Source organism: Siniperca chuatsi, linkage group LG2 (assembly GCF_020085105.1).
Source record: "Siniperca chuatsi isolate FFG_IHB_CAS linkage group LG2, ASM2008510v1, whole genome shotgun sequence".
NCBI lineage: Eukaryota > Metazoa > Chordata > Actinopteri > Centrarchiformes > Sinipercidae > Siniperca > Siniperca chuatsi.
In genome coordinates, this window is record NC_058043.1 from 5,179,022 (window position 1) to 5,189,098 (window position 10,077).

The following is a 10,077-nucleotide window of genomic DNA, read 5'->3' on the forward strand; positions in this document are numbered from 1 at the left end:
TGTTAACTTTGCTTATAATGCAATTGTATGTACTTAATTTTGTGAGGTTCATAAAACAAACTATAATCTCACATACATCTACTGTTATTCTCACATATGTATGTATATATTATCACATACTTGTATTTCTACCTTCTCATGTTTTGTGCTATAGGCTATTTGACTTTCACTGGAAAAAGAAGTTCCTCCTTGACCAAACATTATGATAATATTATACAGTAATACCATGTGGTTCTACAAACACATATTGCATCCTCATCAAAGTCAGAAATGTTTCCCTCTAACTGATGGATAACCTGTACTTGTAATCTGTGTAATGTCAGACAGCATCCAGTGGGTGGCGCACTTAAATTTGTATTTGTGTTTTAATCAGTCAGGGCTCACATCCTTGAACTGCAGGGAGGCTGAAACTTCGTGAGTGTGATGTCCATGGCACTTACAGTTTTTCTCAATTGCTAAAACACTAAAACCCATTGGCTGAACAAAGTTCTCAGTTGCCTGACCTCATTTAGCTGATTGTGCAGTCTGTTATCAATACCTTAAACCATTTCACATGGTAAAACACAATTTGCAGATCTCACTTAGACTTTTCAGCAAAACTCTAAACACATTCAGCACTCTAATGCACATGTCATCCATACTGGTAAACACAAGTGGCAACAATCAAATACAAATAGAGAACACATGTCACTGATTGAACACAACCACTCAAAATTGTTGTAACCTGTTTCAAATGATGTGACACAGCCGATATAAGCCAGCTCAGAGAGCAAACAGGTTGTTGAAGGTGGGAAGGAGAAAGTCTGAGAATGGATAGAAGAAACAATGTGACAGGACGAGTGCGTGTGCGAGGTGGGCGACGAGGAGGAAGAGGAGGAGGAAGAACAACAAAAAATTGCAAAGAGCAAAGCAGAGTAGTAATTTCTGATCAATTTTGAGCTACTATGATAGAACATGTTTCCGTTCATCAAAAGACAATGACGGAGAAATATTACATTTGTTTTGAGATTAAAAATGTACTTCTCCCTGAGAACTATGTTTTGAACAATGTGTTTTCTGTTTTTTGGTGTATTGTTTACTGACTGCTTGATAGTGTGTATCATTTTGATCGCTTTGTTTATGATTTGCGAGCAGTGCTTGAACACAGGTAAAACTGTTTTGAGGCGAAAGTTTCATTTTGCGAGAGGAGTCAGAGGTTTTGTAAATAGTGCTTGAAGATGAGGTTTTGTGTTTAATGGTTTCAGAAAATGGAGCAAGGTTTCAGAAATTGTGTTTTAGCAATTGAGAAAAACTGTAAAAACCCAGCCGAGTGTGAGCCTCACTCCGGACTTTAATTCATTCTTTTTCTCAGCAGACATGTTGACTTGTCATAGAAGGAAAATCACAGGTGTCACTAATAACATTAAAGATGGCTCTATTCTATTCAGGTGTCGCAGTAAGCCAGGGCAGTGTGGCAGTGAGCCAGCGATACCAGGACCCTGAAACTGAAGTAGCTAAATGGAATTTAGCCATCGTGAATTTTATTATTTACACCTTTTCCTACCATGACTTCCTAGTAGATGTATCTGTCTCCTTCTACCCATAGTTCCTTGTGTTTAGGGGTTGTTTCCTGTACATGGTTCTAATAACACTCTGACTTTCAATGAAATGAATGAATGAATGAAATGATGAAATGGCAGTTGATTTATATTGAAATTCTTGTCATGAATGAACTGAACAAGCCCTTGTGACTTGATGGTGCTGGATCACTGCTGGTAGGGTGACATGTTAGTGTTCCTCTCTGTTTTTAACACCAAATATTTTAATACGTCATAGCAGGAAAAGAACAGGCGTAACTAGTAACACTAATTACAACTGCATTCCACTCAGGTGTTGGTGTTGGTGGTACTGTTCTTACAGGCTCACCAGCACTGCAGCAATTAAACTGAAGTGAGTCATTGTTAATGTTATTAATTACACCTGTGCTTATCCTGGTACGTCAAGTCAAAATGTTTGCTGTGAAAAAGGACTATAAACTCAAGATCACTCCTCTTAGATCAGAGACAGGAAGATGCCAGGATGTGATTCAAACATCTGTGTTCATTCACACTTTTGACAAGCAGCAGACCAGCAATGCATTCATTCCAGCCATTCAGTTGTCCGACTTTATTTCTTTGTTTTTGTGGGATTTTGTTGTTGTTCTGGATATATAACTTGTCTCTTGAACAAAAGAAAAAAAAAAGGAAAGTAAAACGTTCAAATTTTTTCACATTTTTTCACATTTACATCCAGATGAATTATGAATCCTCATTTGTATATTCATTTATTTATACATTTAAATCTTCTTTTAACAGATGTCCACCATCTGTAACTCAGAATTACAGATTCACACACTCATGTCTAAAAAGTTCTTGTTTGTGTCGGAAACAAGTTGAAATAATCTAACTATACTGGCAGATTTGCTTTACTTATTTCAAGGAATAAACACAATACGATCGTCATATAAAATAGTTAAAATCTGCTCCATCTTGATCAGCTAACATTAAAATGCTGCATACATGTTTAAGCATAGGTGATAAAAATGCAAAAACATGTTAAATGTATATTAAAATTAGGGCCGTTCTGCATAATGAGTACTTTTACTTTTGATGTTTTAATTACATCCATCCATCCATCCATTTTCTACCGCTTGGTCCCCGTTAGGGGGTCGCGGGTGACTGGAGCCTATCCCAGTGACTTCGGGCCTTAGGCAGGGCACACCCTGGACAGTGGCCAACTCGTCGCAGGGCGAACACAGACACAGACAAGGACAGACAACCATTCACTCTCACATTCATTCAATACGGGCAATTTAGAGTTATCAATTAACCTACACATGCATGTTTTTGGACGGTGGGAGGAAGCCGGAGAACCCGGAGAGAACCCACGGTAACACGGGGAGGACATGCAGACTCCACCCAGAGAGATTGTGTGATGTTGGTCCGGTCCGGGAATCGAACCCACGAACCCACAATCTCCTTATTGGGAGGCAGGAGCTGTAGCCGCTCTGCCACCGTGCACCCCTGTTTTAATTACATTTTGCTGATAATACTTATGTACTTTTACTTAAGTAAGACTTAATGCAGGACTTGTAATGGAATATTTTCACACTGTTTTATTGATACTTTTACTTAAGTCAAGGATCTGAATACTTCCTCCACCACTGTTGTTCAGGTTACGTATCCCATTAGGAATACACATGCAAAAAAATCGAAATTGCTTGACAAATATATATACCGAATCTATACCAAACACGTTATCTATCAACTTAATGTCAAGTTCTTCTGTTAAAAAAATACATAGAATACCATGACTTGAACTTGCCCTCAAGGACTTGAGGTTTGATCTAAGATACTTGTCTTGGACTTGAAATGCAGTCTGGTGTACTTTCCCTTAAAGACTTTAACAGACTGAAACTCAGCTCTGTTCTTAGCAGGTGTGACCAGGTCAGTGTGTTTCAGCTGGCAGCTGGCTGATCACTGGATGACTGATTCCCAGCCAGATGGATCTGACCCACTTACTGATCAGATTCCGATTACTCAACAACTTGCATTACACGCTTTTCCTTTCCTGCCAAGTTTCTACGTCAGCTCTCACCTCAGAGTAAGGTCCCATGCAGGGTTCATAAACCACTCACTCTACAATCTATCTGTCTCTTTCTCTACTATCTAACTGTCTCTCTGTCTTGCCACACAACTGGCAGTCTGCCCGCTGGACAAACACTATTCAGGTTGTTTTATTGCTCACTTGGCAAAGGAGATGAAATGGTTGCAAGAGTTACTAGTGTGTCGTAAAATGGAGATGTGATGATGAATGAGATGATGAAAAAAGGTGGGTTGATTACTGAAATGGATTCCAAAGATCATTCAGGAATCATTCAAGTGATTTTGTGTCACTATTTTTCATTAAAGATACATTTCTGTCAGGTGTCAGAAAACTCTCTTTGGTGGTGCATTCAAGGACGCAGTGCATGTACAACTTGTGTTTCTGGAAAATAAATTCCAGAAGAGGTTGCACAAGCAATAATGTCAATTTGATTGTTTCCTGTTGTTCATCAGCCAATTCTGAAAGTGTTCTTGGCTCTAGGTATGACAATGTAGGTTCACCACTTTGGTCCAGACTGAAATATCTCAATTAAGCAACTAATTAATGGGTTGCCAAGACATTTTGTACAGATGTCCTTGTTCCCCAGAGGATGACCAATGACTTTGGTGATCCCCAGACTTTTTTCTCTATCCCTCACCATGAGGTTGACATTGTGATTTTGAGGGAAATAACTGGTGGTAGTTTGCCATGAAATTTGGTACACACATGTTGCCCTCAGGATGAATTCAGATAACTTTGGTAACCTTTCATCTAGTGCCATCATCGGGTCAAAATGTCAACATCCAATACTTTGGTTTACAACTAAATTCCCTCACAACTTCCCATCAGCTTCAGCTGTACTTTGGGTTTATTGCTAACTAGCACATATTAGCATCCTCACATACTAAACTATGGTGGTGAACCAGGGAACATGTCAGCGTTTTCATTGTTAGCATGTTAGCATGCTGACATTAGCATTTAGCTCGAAACACAGCTGTGCATAAGCAAGGTACAGCCTCACAGAGCCGTTAGCATGGCTGTAGACTCTTAGTCTTGTTAACTGCAGTATCACACAAAGAGAAACATAACTTTGACAAAAATAAGGTGAAATGTCTGAAAGTTGATTGGGTGGAAAACTAATGGCTGCCTGGAAGAAAGGACATCAGCCCACTACGAAAGAACACACACACACACACACAGCTGATAAGCCCTCAACTTTAATGTTACTGCCCATCCACCTTTCATTGCACAACTTCTCTTCATGATCTTTTTGTTCATCTCTGGCTCGGTTCACTGTCTGTTGCACTCAGCCCCAAGCCAATTGGTTCCTATCGACTATGTAAATCTTCAAAATATATAAAATATGTAGTTTCATTTTTTAAAAGGCTCAGTAATTTCCTAAAACATCTGGTCAATGTAGTTTTTAGCAAGCAGGAGGAAAAAGTGCATTTGTTGGGGACTATTTTGAGCAGTGGATTAATCCACATTTGCTGCGCTAATGAGTGTGTCCAGCAGCAGGACTGTATGTGGGATTGAGTCAAAATAAACTACAATGTGTGTGTTTATGGTAATGAAGGAACAGTGCAACGGTGTAGCTCAGTGATGTGTTTTTAATAGTTTTTCGACAACAATGAAGCTCTATGGCACAGAGGAATAACATATTAGGCCTTGGATACACACAATACTTGTTTGAAGAATCAGTTCATTGTTGGTTTTGGTCTTTTTATGGAATTTGTTGACAGTAAGAGACATATATAATATCACCAGCCTTTCCCTTTAACTTCTGAAAATATCGTTGCTGTTCAAGGCGGGACAGAGACTGCACTGACAGTGCAGGAGGATAACGAGGAGGAACTTGTTTTTATCCCAAGTGGCAGTCGTAAAGTTCGAACCTTTGGCAGTGGAGAAAGATGTGATGATGTTAGCACTGACACCCAAACAACCAGCTCTGCTACATTTTGCTGCTGTTAGTGCCAGTTAGCTTATATAATGAGAGAGGTTGGCTGGATCACCATAAACTTTATGATCTTATTATATTTGATGGAGCTTTTTATATAACCTTTAGTGCAAGATGTACTGTTCAAAATACAGGAAGGGGAATAGTAATATACCTGAAAATACATCACAGCTTATAAAGATAGATAGCAGAACAATATACCCAGGGATTGAGGTTAAGTCAGGGTGAATTATTTGGGTAAAGGTCAGGTAAGATGCCATTCTGATCGAGGGTTAAAGTCTATTTTCCAAATGTTTTAAAACTCTTTCACTTGTCTATAAAGCTCTGAACGGCCTTGCTCCACAGTATTATGTCTAACATGCTTAACAGCTCTGAGACACCCCGCTTTTAGTTTTTAGCCATGCTAGCAGCGTTGCTCCATGGATCGCACTGTCTGCAACAGTGGCAGAGAATGAGGACCCAAGCGCAGAAACAGACAGGAAACAAGGCAGTAGCCCTTCAAACCTTGGAACCCAAAATACAGCAAAACACTCAATAACTGAAGACAAGCCAAGACAAAAACTCTAGCAGAAAATCAATACAGTCAATCATAGACTGAACGAGAGAAGGGTCTGACACACTCGAACAGGCTGACAAGCTGATTGTGCAGGGCTGGGTCAGTGCTGATTGTAGGCAGCTGCAAAGACTCAGCCAGGGCGGCAAGTAAGGAGCTCTGGTGGATCTGGAAGATAGCACAGGGATCTGTATCAGCCAGCATGAGAAAACTATCTACCAGTGTGACAATGTCAGTCGGTCAGTCCAGACTGAAATATCTCAACAACTATTTGATGGTTTGCCATGAAATTGCGTACAGACATTGATGGCCTGTACACAATGTGTGGTTTGGAGTGAAATGTCTCAAAAAGTATTGGATGGATTGCCAAGACATTTGGTACACACATTCATGCTGCAATGTGGTCAGTCTCTTACATTCTCTTCATGCCAGGATACAGAGTTCAGCAGGGTGACAGCTGCAGGGAAACAACTGCTCCTGAGCCCGCTGGTCTTGGTACAGTAGCTTTGTAACACCTCCTGGTGGGGGAGGAGGGGTGGTGGGTGCCAGTGATGCTATGGGCAGTTTTCAACAACCATTGCACTTGGTTCCTACTGGACAGACTGAGCAGTTTCCACTCAGTATGCTCTCAGTGGTGCAGACCTGCTCCACCTCTGCTCCATTGATACAGATGGGGTGGTGTCTGCAGCCATCAGCTTTCAGGCTCATCTCACCTTTACTGGAAAATGAGCCAATGAAAATACAGGGAGAGAAATACCTGAAAATACATTATTATATTAAGTCTATAATCAGCTCCTTGGTGTTCTTGCTTAATGAGGCCCTGGGTTATTGTCCACGCTGTCAGGTGCTGGACCTCCTCCCTTTAGGCCGTCCGTCTCGTTGTTGTTGCTGTAGAGACCCTGGGGGGACTTCACTGTTCAGAATCAGGGTGGAAGAGGTGTGGTTGTCTAACCTCACAGACTGGGGTCTGCTGGTCAGAAAGTCCAGTGTCCAGTTACAGAGGGAGGTGCAGATTCAAAAGTCATCAAGTTTGATGACCAGGGTGGAAAAAAAGTTTGATTTCTTTTCATACTAATATGTGGAAATGTCCTGTGAGATCAGGCTGAGAGGACACATGTCAGGACACCAAATCCTTTGAAAAATGGTATGTTGCAAAAATTAAGGCAAAAAGAAAAGATAACTGAAATTGATCATCATTGATTTACTGAACCAAAACATGACATTTCAGCGATCAGATGTGGGCTCGTCCATGCAGGCAACATCTGAAATGAATCAGATATTAGCAGCAATTTGAAAGTGAGCATGAAGATCAGCAGGTGAATGGAACGATATGATCTCTCCATTGACTGTCCCTGGCTGGCAGTCTGCCTGCTGGACAAACCTCACTCTGGATGTTTTATGATTCAGTTGGCAGAGAAAATGAAAAGATTTAACATGATGTCTAATAAAGTTAAAATCTGATGTTTGAATGAGGCAATTAAAGAATGCAGGTCGATCACCTGAACAGTGAGCTGATTCCAAAGGTTGTTAAGAGCTGGGTTAAATAGAAATTAAGGAAGCAAGGCACGAAGGAAGGGAGCAAGGAGGTAGGGAAGGAAGAGAGGAAGGAAGGAAGGGTGAGAGAATAGAGGGAAAGAGTAAAGAATGAAGAAAAAGAAGAGAAAAGGTAAGAAAATAACAATAAACTCCAGTACAACCTTATCTGAAAAAACTTTCTGACCTTTCCTCACATCTTTGTTGTTAATTATATTTCTTTAACAATGACAGACACTGGAACAGTACAGCACACACCTTTACACTGATAACAGCTGTGGTATTTTATCGATATTTTACAGCTGATAAATACGCCAGAGTCAGCATGGTTACAAATACCAGCGCGTCCTTCCAAAGATGAAGCTGCCTGCTGCTGTTCGTTCATGTTCATTGTGACAAACAACTTCCACAGAGTGAGATAAACAGGAAGAAACTTTCAGTTTGAACCTAATTTTATTGTGTTGAGCTGAGTGTCTTCATGTTACTCAACCCAAGACATTTGAGGATCAGAGGTATAAGAAAAGACTGGACGGTTTTGAGCACATTCCTTTACAAACTTTATCATCACATTGCATTTTTACTCATTAATTTATAAGCTAGTTTGTTGAAGAACAAGTTGGATGTATTACAGTAAGCTAACTTTATACCGTGGTCAAAGATGGCACCCCACCTATTCCAGTCGCTCTATACGGGTGCATCTGCTGAAATTGTTTTTCAGTTTTTCTCAGGCTTCTGCATATTTGAGCACAGACGTGTGACTTACTGCACACCTGATTTGCATGAAGACAATTTACTGATACGAAACATTATTTTCATTTTTATTGGACCTATTGGCTTAAATTGGGATAATACAAAGAGTCATTTTGTGGTGTTCAGAAAAATTCATTGGTAACAAACAAATTGTGAGTAGCTACTAAGGAACGAGTGAGGAACGAATCAGGAACAACCTGATACTTAATCGTTAAAAAGTAGCTCCTGAATATCTCAGAACTGAGAACTGTATAGATGATGGTGTAGATTACTAGAGAACAGACTGAGAGATACTATATTAATGAGTCCTTACATGATGATTAGTTAATAAATATCTGTGAATCGACATACTGACCACTCTCTTCATGAGTAGTTCCCGATTTACTCTGAATCAGTCACTGAGTGGCACAAAACTAGTAGCGACTCATTAATTACTCATGACTCATTAGTTACTCTTTTTGTGCACCCCCCAAGTAAAGTGACACATAAGAATGAATAGTAGCTAAGTAATCCCTCTTACCTCGTGATTACCTGACCATTACTTAACCTTTTTGTGCCCCCCTCAAGTAAAGTGGTACGACTAGTTTTGTGCCGAAGGGACTGAAATTTCTTCCCGCAATACGGACAATACATAGTTTTCCAACTGCTTGCACATCTGCAGCTGGTCTTGTACAAGGGAAGATGAGGCCATGAGATGCGGAGGGCCTATCCGGCACAAACTCTAGTTGGAAATCACACAACGACACTGAACGACGGCAGGAAATTTACTCGTCAAGGCGCAGCTTTTTCAATAAAGGCAAAGGCCTAAACGATTGGCCAGTTAGCCATCTTAGGGACTTCGTGTAGCTGACCATTCTAGTTAACTAGAATGCTGCCCAGAGCGTCATCATCATTAACACATCCATTGAATAAACTCTGAATTGACTTGAGTTCTGTCCAATCACTAAGAAGAAGTGTTGTCTGAAATGTTGTTGTGTTTTGTGAAATTTTGTTGTGTTTTGACCCTCAGGGCCACCATACATGTAACATTTTATTACACTTCATTTGGTGTTCATAAATATGTCTTACATGTTATAAAACAAAATCATAAAAACCTGGAAAAATAAAAAGGAAGATAATGGATAAGGCACAATACCGAAATGTCTTTATGGATGAACAAATAACCTGTACAGTTTAGAAAAGTTAGATAAGAAATGTGGATCAAAACAGGCAGTTTGAGACACGCAGTAGAAGTATGGCTCTGCATGCTTGTGAGGTAATTATTTCCTCAGATAAGGCTGCTGGAAAAACAAGAACATTCAGATGCTCTTTGTTGTCAGAACAGAAAGAGTAAATCATTGTCTCAAAGAAGAAGAATTTCTAACAACATCATGTCATTTCCAAGTGCAAGGGTTTTTCTTGGTACTGCTGAAGTCACATATTGAGAGATTAACGGAGTTGCAGCGTACATACACACACATATTGTACAATGTCAAAACAACCAAACATGCAGGGAACAGGACGTGCTATCCCAGCACACTCTACATACGTATATGTAGAGAGGAGTTTAAATTGTTACGACTTCACTTCCTAGGACTCGGACTTCTATAGGAGACAGATTCAGTGCAGATTCTTATTACATGTGTTGTGTTTGTTGGCAACTTTAGTATAAAAAACATTCATGAGTTTTTCATGAATATTA